Raw genomic sequence first — 11,535 nt, 5'->3', positions numbered from 1 at the left:
TCCCTTCCCTTCCCTTCCCTTCCCTTCCCTTCCCTTCCCTTCCCTTCTTTTTCCAACGAGTTCTCACAAATCAAAATCCTGTATTTTCTGGCTGTCACCTTTCTTCCCTGCAATCTGTACAGCAAGCTGTCATTTGCCATTTTTGTGTGTCTTCCTTAAGGGAGCATTATTCTTGCTTAGCATACGCTTGATGCATTTCACCGTTCAGCTCCGAGCAGTTATTTTTGCACATTTTTGATATGGTGACCTGCGTTGTTGGACACACAGCTGTGCACATTTGGAGCAGTTTGCTGCTTTCTCACTTCCCTCAGTGCTGCTGGTGTGAAGCTGAAACCGGCTCTGCTGGGCAATGCCTGCAGTAATTCTGCAGAAATTCAGTGCCACAACAGGATCATCAGGACAGAAAAAGGTATTAAAGTAATAGCATCACTTACAAATTCAAAGTGTCATACAAACATTCAGTCGTTCCAAATCAGTTGAAGGAGGTGATTTCTAGCAGGGTAATCTCAGGGACCTGAATGAGATCTCGGCAGCCCCCCCTGCTGGGCTGGAAATAAATCGGTTTGGCCTGCCCTCTTCTTGTGCATCGCCTCTCTACAGAAAAGTTTATTGACAGAGATTTAGAGTAAAATCTAGACTTAAAATGAACATGCAGAGCAGCATCCGCTATCCAGAAATGTACTCGGCTGCAAAAATGTCCAATAATACACTTATGTGTGTGCACCCGCAGGGATGTAAGTTCTGTTTTTCTCCCTGTTAATTTGTTTAAACATGGTGGCTTAGAAATATACTTTCATTATAAATTTTCATCAGAGGAAGCACGTAAATATTCAGTCTGGGGAGTATGCCTGTTGTTGGCATATGGCAGCCTCAAGGTGTGTCTGTCAAAGTATGAAATACAATTGAGAAAGAGAAGTTAGGGAGTTAGGGACATCGTAGGAGAGAGAGAAACGTGGAAGTAGAGCAGGAGAAATCCAGATGGGCAGGAGAGATGAGGAAGGGAGTGAGGTGGAGAGGGAGAAGGCAATTAGTTTATTCCTTGTGGTATTACGTATTTGTTATTTATAATTTTAAAGAAAGGTGGGTCTTTCTGGAAAACTGTGGGAGAGGGATATATAACCCCTCTTTTATAAATCTTTTATGTTAACCAAGTCAGTATTTTGCTTTAAGAAAATTCAAAACTAGTTCACAAGACTGATGAGCTGTATTGGGCAGAAAATCATACATGTATGATAAAGAGATGGATGTGTAAAAATGGGGCAGAACCTCACAAAAATGTGTGTTGATGGCACATAACGTGTCTTTTCATTGGGTTGCTGGGTTGCTTTATTTAAGGTCAGACCCATAAACTCACTTTTTAGTTTTGTTAATCAAAAATAGCAGAGCTCTTTGGAGATTCTTCAATCTGAAGTTTTCAGAGGCCTCCTCATGGCTGCTGGTGCTTGCTGTATCAGCTTTGTTCAATGAATGAGAAGGAGCTTAGGCTGGTAAGAGGTGGAAGTTTCATGTTTTAGACCATTCTTTTGATCTGAGAAGGAGCAGCTTTCAGTACTTCCACTCTTGTCTTTGCAAGATGGATACAACGTCTTCCCTACTGCACGTTTGTGGCCCAGCACCAGCAAGCAAATAGTGAGCAACAGCCAGTGAGTTGCACCCACACGGTGCTGCAGCAGCAGCCGGTGTGTTCCAAGTCAAAGATCGAGTGTCCAACACAGGTGGTTGCAGATTAGCAACATTAACTCCAGTTTTGGAGTCTGAGTTGTTAATGAGCCTTCTGTGGCTTGGAAATGATAAAGAAAGACATCGGAGAAACAGAAACACAGAATGAAAACCTGAATTCCCCCAGCCTTATGGAGATAACATTATGAAAGGAGAAGTGGAACTCCTACCGAAGCGCTTATGAAAGGAAGCACTCGTGCTGGAACACTCATCAGGGTTTGCTTTAATTTTGTAGAGGCATCTCCCACTCCCGAGTCCTTCGAGAGCCCTCCAGAGAGGCGTCCTTTGCTTTGCGCTCCCTCGTAGAGCGTTCTATTTACGGTCCACTAGCGGCACCATCCGGCCATGCTCAGGAATGATCTCAGCTCCTGTTCAGATTTGGATTCCGAAATTTGGAATGTAGCCTTTCTCCATCCCCGTACTGCATTGGCCCTTGGAGATGGTGAGGTTATTTCTCGTGAGGCAGCCCGTACCCTTTCCCAAAACAGCTTGTATGTGGCAGGCAGAGGAAGGCAACCCTTTCCTTTTCCAGATTCAAATCAAAGTATTTCCTAGCAGATCTGTCACTGAAAACGACGCTTTCAGCACTTCTTGCTCGAGTTGGTCCCACTGCCTGCCCCAAAGGCTCCTGTGCAGCTCTCAGACCCTTCATCTGTGTACATCCTGCTACGGGACTTCAATCAGCTCTCTCCCTCTTGCTGACTTTCTTCCTCCTCACACTCAAGTTTATTTCAAAATTTATTTAATCTCTGCTTAGTTTTCTTCGTCCCAAACTTGAATTTACTTCATTTCTCTGTATTTCTTCTCCTCTTCACCCTTTTGCGCCCACCTGGCCCCACCGCCGAGCAACACCGCCTAAGGGCTCTCTGATTATCCTTGTCTAAGATCGCCATCATGTGGCCTTTGGGCGTAAGTCCACAATCTTTTCTAATTTCTGTGTCAACAATTCGAAGAGCAATTCAAAATAAGCCACTTCATCCCACTTTCATCCCCTTCTACAAAACCACATTAATTGCAAGATGGTGTTATAACTAACAGATCCATTGGCAGGCCATTCTTCTTGGTTTTCCAGGGGTTACCTCAGCCACCAATGTTTACAGAATTCCATCAATTTCTTTCACCCCAATGGATCACTCCCAAAAACATTTCCTTTGGGGTATCTGAATATACACCCCAAAGGAGGACACTTTGGGATCCCCTATCCAGAGGGCTGTTTCACTCCCATACCAGCAACTTTGGTGGAACACAGATTGACAACCTCAATCTCTTGCAAGACCTAAACCCAATCGTGGGACTTGAACACCTTATAGCTTGGTCCCTGGTGGGACTCAGACCCACAACCAAGACTAAAACTCACTCTGGGCATCCCTGTAGTAGCATGCAGTTTCTTAGGCTATCTGTCACCAAACTGAAATCATTGCTGTGTATCATTTTAATAACTGAAAATCTGATGACTTCCAGATCTTTCTCAGCTTCAGGAGCTGCATGGTAAGGTAGATGCTGTCAGGCACTTACACAGTAGGGTCACCAAGGGAAAGGAACAAACATTGTTGGAGCACCCCGTGGTTCTCTTCCTGCTGTGTTATTTCACAGAGCATTCTGAGGTCCAGTGCTGGGTGTATAACATTTCTAAATGTGATGTGTTGTGCAGTTCCTGTCTTCTAACTCTTCTCAAGCGAGACTGATACTTTGCTGCTTTTATTCACACTGAAGATAAGAGTTTCTTGTGTCTTGCAGCCCTCAGCACCTCAGAGGGATTCACAGCTTCTTCACATGCAGCAGTGCATGCTCAGCTGCACTAATGTAGTTGAAAAATGTTGTGGTTGTTGATTTTTTGATGCTGACTAAAAAAAAAAGTTCAGTGCCGCTTGCTGGGTTCACCACTCATTGCCACTGTCTGTCTTTTCCTCTATCAGGTAGTTGGCAAAAAAGGAGAGAGCCACTAAGGATGTGCAAGACACTGGAAGGCCTTACTGCAGCCAGCTGAGATCTTCACTTCTCTCTACAGCTCCTGGATAATTGCTTGACCATAGCCTGAGACTCCATTTAATGCCATTACCAATAAATCATTGTTTTTGAGATGGAGTTTCGGTAGTGTTTCTGTTGTAATCCTCATTACCTGTATTTGTAAATAAAATTCATTACTTTTGCCAAGTTTAAATTTGTTGTTCTGCTAACTGTGACTCTTCCCTGTTCCTCTCAAGTTGCCCAGCTGGGCTGCAGTGGCAGAGACAGCGGATGTTGTGGAGCTCCTTTGTGTAGGGAGTGCAGGACGAAGAGCCAGAGATGGCTCTTCACTGCCGTTGGAAGTCCAACCCAGAGCAGATTTGCTGTGAGATGAAGGAGCTCAGCGTCACTGTTTGCACAGCATGCAGAAATTTCTCAGCTGGGCACAACGCTGCCTTGTTTTGGGAATTTCCACTTCCCACCTCCAACAGCACAGGATGGGACCTGTGGGTCTGTTCCATACAGCATGCTGGTGTGGGCTGCTTGGCACTGGGAATTCCTGTGTGCTTGGAAGGTTTTTCTTCTGGTATTGGTCAATACCTGTCCCAGTGGCAAGCTGCACAGCTACGGGGATAAGCAGAGCCTTGTGCACACACCTCCTTCCTTTTGTCTCTTTTGCTGGCCATTCTTCCTTCCTCTGGGTCTTGGCAAGGAAACATTAATAGCAAATACCAATTTTAAACCTTAATTGGAGTTCCTGTACTACTTTAGTACCTTTCCTTGGAAGCATGCCTCAACTAATTTTAATATGGGGGGCATCGACCAGCACTGTATGTACAGAATGCTGTATAAATTCCCAGTAAAACTCACTAAATATTTTAGTAATAGAACCACAGAATCAGTGAGGTTGAAAAAGGCCCCAAGATCATCCAACCCAACCCCACCATGCCCGCTGACCATGTCCCCAAGTGCCACATCTCCACAGTCCTGTAACACCTCCAGGGATGGGGGCTCCTCAACTCCCTAGGCAGCCCGTGCCAGTGACTGGACCTCTCTCTGAGAGAAGAAAATACAATTCAGTCCATTGCACAAGCTTGTAATTGCTCCCGAACACTTGGCTCTGGAGATGCTATGTAAAAATGGAGGTAAAGGGAATGGTGGTGAAGAAACTCTGTGAGGGGCACCAGGCAGTGCTTATGCAGCCTGCATAGACTGCAGGTGAGCTGCTGCCCAGGGCTCCTTGGTTTAGCAGTCCAGATGCACACAGGTGCAAACACACTTCAAAGGATTAAAAAAAAATAATAATAATGAAGTTTACACTTTGCATTCTTCATTAAAAAGGAAAAACCAGAAAAACATATTTTCTCTCCCTCTGGCAGGCTCTGGGGAGCAGAGAGCCCTGAGCTCTACAGCCCCTCAGGGCTCCCATGGGAGCCCAGAAGCAGCTGCCCCGTGGCTGTCCTGGTTCAGGGCTGGGCTCCCTCGCTTGTCCCCCCCAAAGCTGTGCTGTTCTCTGCATTCAAAATGCTCAAAAGCTGTGAGAGCTCCAGCTGATTCCAAGCCTCGGTCACACAAATGGCTAATGTTTGCTATTCTGGATGTTAATTTCATAAAATTAATCTAACACATCTTGAGGGAAATTACTGTGTGCAGATGCTATCATTTATCACAATTATTTTAAAAGCCCTAATCTAGCACTTCACCGAATTCTTCATATCCGCTCGCAGCCACGCAGCCGTGCTCCCCTTTCATTCCTATGGGGTTCGCCATTCATTCCTATGGGGTTCTCCAGTCATTCCTATGGGGATCTCCATCCATTCCTAGGGGGACCTCCACTCATTCTTACGGGGATCTCCACTCGTTCCTATGGGGATCTCCATTCATTCCTACAGGATTCTCATTCCTATGGAGTTCTCCTGCCACAGTTCAGGGCACTGTGGGTGGAAGAGAAACACATGGCCGACTCCTGCATTCGGTGCTGTAAATGTGTCAGGGTGCAGCAATCTTTTATTACTCTGGAATGAAGTAAAGGTGTGATCTCCAATGTCATGCTTTAGTCATTCAGCTATTGCTTCCAATTTCATTCAATTCATAAACAATAAATTATCGTATGATGTAATTTTATATAATTCTGCTTCCAGTGTAGGAGGCAGGAAAAAAACAAACAAACAAACAAAAACAACAACAAAAAAAGCTGTATGCAGAAATTCAATCAGAAGACTTGTTTTCAACCTGAGAGCTCCTCCTGTTAGCAGAGATTTTCCTCCAGATGAGGAACTCCTAATAACGAGCTGTGAGGCTGCATGCTTAAAACATTATCCCCCAGAAATTCCTAACCCTTGCTTCAACAAGTCAGTGCAGCTAAAGCTGGCAGAAAGGAAATCATCTGAATGAGTCCTCATTGGAAAATACCCTTTCATTGGAACTGGCATGGCTTATGGCAACACTCCAGTTAAAAAAATATATATTCAATTGATAAATTCTGAAAAAGATTCGCAAACAGTGAAAGATTAACATTGCAATTGGTTTTGAGGTCGTGCTTCATGTGTAGTATTTAAAATAATTGCTTCATTTCCAAAAGGTGATTCTCAAACTGAAATATTTTGGAGTTTCCATTGCATAAATGTTTTCATTACTTCATTTTTCCTGATTCGCTCTGAAGCAAAGTGTTGGAAAGGAGGAGTCTCTCTTAGGGCAGAGGTTTGGACTTAGGGATGCTCTTAATTATTATTGCTTACACCTTGCCTATGTGCTTTGTGCCTTGGATTGATGCTCTGAAGCCAAGCACAAGGTGGGCCACCATTATGGGGCTGTTGGACCCCACTCTCCAGGCACTGTTGAAAAAATGAATAAAATTGTCATGCTGGTATAAAAAAAAACAATTTAAAAAGTCAATCGTTTAGCACGATCACTTGGCCTGGACTGGTAAAACTAGACCCCAGTAAGATCAGAGTGGCTCTGAACAAGCTGAAGGGCTCTGATTACCAGAGGAGACCAATGGTGCATTCCCAGCACTTCCCAAGGAAGTCCCCAACTGAGGGCTGAACTTGCAGCTCCAGCTCCCAGTGAAACCAAGCTGTGTAATTAATGAACCAGACGCTAACATTCCTCAAAAATGCATGCTTTTGCCTAAGTGATGTGCTTTGTGAGAAAAATTAATTTGTGCTTAATTATTATCTAATCTGAGAAGAAATGTTCTGGGGAAGTCATACCTTCAGCATCTTTTAACTTCTTTCTTGAAGATAAATTTCCTGTTTCTACTTGCAGTGTTTTACGCTTGGTATAATCACATCAACAGGAGAATCCTTAGCAAAACTCACTACTTACTGCTTTTGCCTTTAAGGCTATCTCATAATTATGTATTTAACTAATCAACACTCCAGAACTTACAGATGCAACAGATAGAAGCTTTGTGAGTGATTTCCCCACATACATCTTCACTGTATTGCAGCAGCTGAAACTGTAGAATCATAGAATGGCTTAGGTTGGAAGGGACCTTGAAGATCATTCAGTTCCAACATCCAGCTCATGAGATCCCACACAGGATAGCAGGACTAACAAGGAGCTAATGTATTTTTAAACTGTGTGGGCACAAGCTCTGGTGGTGGCAAAGGGCTGCAAAGCGTCAATGGTGGCTGGATGCTGTAGAGCACCTCATCTATAGACAATCTGCTGGTGTGCCAATGGAACATCCCAACACTCACTGTGTCCTTCAGCTTCCTTTCTCCAGCTGCACTGGGTGCCTGAGAGCCAAACTTAGCTAGATTCTTGCAGACATTTCTCAACTACTCTTGAAATACCTTACATTCTACAACATCATCTAATTTCCTAGGATCTCCTCTATCATCAGCTGCAGAATTTGTTGGTGCTCATAAAGATAGTGTTGCCAAATCTACCAAATGCCCAAGCAAAAACAAATTTCTGTCAGAAATGTCTCCGGTTTCTTTTGTTGTTAAATCTGCTGGGCCTTATTTTCCATTCAGTTGCACTGGTATAATCATAACAGAGTAAAGATGGGAAATATTCTGCATCAAGTGCAGAGGGAAATTGAGTTTCCTCAGTTGGCACAGTGCTGCTGATGGCAGGTGATGGGTTTGCAGATGAAGGCAGTGGTGTGCCATGGAAACCTCCTGCCTGGTCCAGGTAGGGATGAGTTGTGCTGGGTGCTGGTGGCTGTGCTGAGCTCTCCCATGTAAATCCATTCTATTGGTGGAGCCCGTTATTCACAAACTCCCAAATTATCCAGGCAAATGATTTGTTACCTGTGTTGGTTTGTGTTTGATGAATATCTGTCCATCACAATACTAACTCACTGCTTGGATGCAGCTTCACAGAATGATGAGGATTGGAAAACACTTCAAAGGTCACCAAATCCAGCCCATCCCCACCTTTCCTGCTGACCATGCTCCCAACTGCCACATCTCCACATTTCCGAGCAGGAACATGTAGGACTTCCCTCTGCATTGCACAGTCCCATGATTTCCTGTATCATTTTTCTACTCACTGTAGATAATCCTGTGGCAAGTTTTGCAGGAGTTCAGAACAGCAGTTGATTTGCATTAAGGCTGCTGTCACGCTCGGTGCTGACCTATACTGCGTGTTATGAAGGCTGTTGTTTTCTTGTATAGTTTTGGTTTGGATGAGCAGGAGCCGTGTTGGTTTAACTCCAGCAAAGCAGCCATGTGAAGCTAATGCTATATTATTAACACTAGGTGAAACTTCCAACTTTCAGCATTGTGACAAAAGAGAAGAGACAATAGCAATTGCTTGGTGGCTTTTTCTAACCTTTGAAACATGTATTTTACTCACCAAGACCACTGCCTCTCTTCTCTGTGTTCTCAGGCAACGCAACAGGAAGGTAATAAGCATGACATTCACTGGGGAAAATGCTTTTTTTTTTTCCCCAAAGCAAACTTTCATGAAATATTAATTTATTCATTCTCATTTTTAAGCTTTTGCTATTTCTTTTTTCTTGATTTACATCTCCATAGATCGAAAGCTCCGCATGGCGACATGAGTATCAATAAGCACAGCTGTGGGATGTGGATTGGGAAGGCACTGTCTGTCCTTCAGATCCCCCAAGAAGGGAACCGAGAGGCAAAAAGGGGTCTGCAAGGAAAAGCAGGAAGGGTTGGTTTGGGAAAAACGTGGTTTACAACAGGAAAATGGGAATTTTTCATCTGGCTGTATATGAAGAGATACACTTAAAGGGAAGATTACCATTCTAACTATTATTACACCTCTTCACTTGTCTGAGCCACAGGGCTCGAGAACCCCTCTAGTTGCATTCCTGCCCCTAAAGGGGTCACTGTGCAGTGCAATGGGGCTGGCCTGGGGGCAGGAGTGCCTGCTGCAGTGAAACACTTTTGGCTTTTCAGGTGAAATGGGTTTCAAAGGGATACTTGGAAGAGGAAGGCACTTACCCTTGTGAGGAGAGGAAAGCTGAGCAGATGAATATGAAGGGACTAGAGAGGGGAAACATAACAGTGTGGACACATATGTGGAATATTTTCCAAAGTGCTTTAACCTGGGGAATTTTTTCCTGGAGGGAATGGTGCTAAATCAAAGAAAAATGATGGTTTGTAATTGTGGAATTCATCTGTGGCCTATACTGAGAGCTGGAAAGATGTATCTGGAAATCTAAAAAGTGTGTTTTATCAGTTCATTTTTCTGAAGAGCCAGACCTTGCTTGCACCTGTAAGTAATCTGCGTTACAACCCCTGTGAAACCCATTGCCTTCATGGCTTTGTTTTGCTGTGCATTTATCTGTGCACAGAAAAGCTGAAATACATTTAACTTTCCAAAGAATTAGACTGGGATGAGCTCTTAGGATGGACTTTTCCAGCATCACAGCAGTAGTAGGTCAGCTTACAAATTTGGGTTTGAATTTTGTCCATCCCAAACATGAGTACATGGGAACTCCTAGGGGCTGGAGTGGTTCCTTGGCCTGATGGACCTTCCTTGGGCTGACGACTATTCCCTGGCCTGATGATCACCCCCTGACTTTGGCCATTCCTTGGACTGATGACAATTCCTTGACCAGACGGACATTCCTTGACCTTGACCATTCATTGGTCTGATGGCCATCTTTGATCTGATGGCCATTCCTTGGACTGATGATTCGTTGGACTCATGGCCATTCCTTGACCTGATGATCATTCTTTATTCTTGGCCATTCCTTGGCCATACCAGCGATGCTACACTGATGGCCTCATGGACAGAAACAAATGTTGGTCTCAGAGAGATGTCCACTTCTCTCTGAGAGAAGGTTGCTCAAAGTGCATTTCCATTGGCCTCACACCATGAGACACCAAGTCCTGCCACCACTGGCTCCATAATTAATGGAATTAACCAACACCAACTGTACAATGCTGTGTTTGCTCTGCAGTAGCCTGGTGCATAGGTCATGGCACTTCTGAGCTCTGTGCTGCTCCAGCATTTTCACTCTTCTTCAGTAGTAATGCTTTTCCTTCCTTCCTTCCTTCCTTCCTTCCTTCCTTCCTTCCTTCCTTCCTTCCTTCCTTCCTATAGAAACACTCTTTTTCAAGTTCATCGTTCTTATGTGTGTGTGTGCATATGCACATGTTTTGGATCTGCTGTATGCACATCACACAGACACATGTGTTACCTAGAAATGCATTTCATCTCTCTACGAATATTCATTCCTTTCCCTCCAAGGAGCCTCCTGGCACTGGTTCTGGCTGTGGCAGAAGCCAACTCGGGATTCGGAGAGCCCAAGGAGTCAGACAACCCCAGTGCCCTCCAGAATGGAAAGAAATGGAGATGTCATTTTAAGTCCATGCATCACTCCTTGAAAGTAAGCCTTCCTATTCTGAACAAGAACAGCACAATTACTCCCTACCTTCGTGCAGGGCCAGTCCTTTGCATCTCAGCCTACCAGGAATTCTTAACAGACTTTGTGAGGTCTCAGGACATCTGGGGCCATCTGCATGGCATTGGAGGCCATGGAGGTGGCCAGCAGCTCTGTGCCACGTGGTACAGCCCAGGTTCTGGACGTCGGGTGCAGCAGAAAGGTAGGAAAAAATATATGTTTTTTACTTACCCCACTGGATTGAATCTTAAAAGAACCGTCATTAGGTTTAATAATTACTTCTAATACATGAGTGAGAACAGCTCTCTGAATAACTTACAGAGGAAACAAACTTTGAGGCACCATGCGCTCCTGAATATCTGTTCATCACATTTTAATGCTGATGGAAAAAAGAAAAATGTTGACAGCATTTTTGTGAAGTTCTACCCCTTTATGGCCATTGAAATTAAAGCTTTTATACACATATAAAGAAGCTCCAAAGGGAACAAATATATTTTTCCTACCAAAGCTTAAAACATATAAGAAATATGATTGCATAGCTCAATATTTCATATAAAACAATATGCTCAACCGTTTTAATTTTCTTGTACAGAATTGTTTTTTATGTGAATTCATATTGCATTATTTTCTGATTGCAACTAAATTAGCAGTATATGGATATAAATGATTTACATTACATTTATTGTACATAATCTAGGTAAATATTATGAACTAATTCATCAACCGTATCCCAGCTTTCATACAAATGATCTTTGGGGCATTCTGTGCTTTACACAAACTCTTACAGTTGAAGGATTGTTTGGCTGTATTGAAAACTATTACAGCGTTAATTTTATTCCATTTCTACAAAAAAATTAATGTTACTTTCTGATAAGAAATACTAAAAGCAAGGAGAAAAGGGGTGCAGTACCTTTTTATTTCAAAGTATTTGTTCTGTGTTGATTGAGAACAATTGCACAGCCACATCCCTTAGCATTTGCAAGTTACTGACTCAGTGAAGCGGAGTAATGTTAGATCTGGCCCAAAAGGACAGCACA

This window comes from Lagopus leucura, unplaced genomic scaffold, assembly GCF_019238085.1.
Source record: "Lagopus leucura isolate 7727_CA_CO unplaced genomic scaffold, USGS_WTPT01 27-1_obj-0_obj, whole genome shotgun sequence".
Classification (NCBI taxonomy): Eukaryota; Metazoa; Chordata; class Aves; order Galliformes; family Phasianidae; genus Lagopus; species Lagopus leucura.
The sequence above is the reverse complement of the archived record's forward strand: the minus strand, read 5'-3'. Positions refer to the sequence as shown.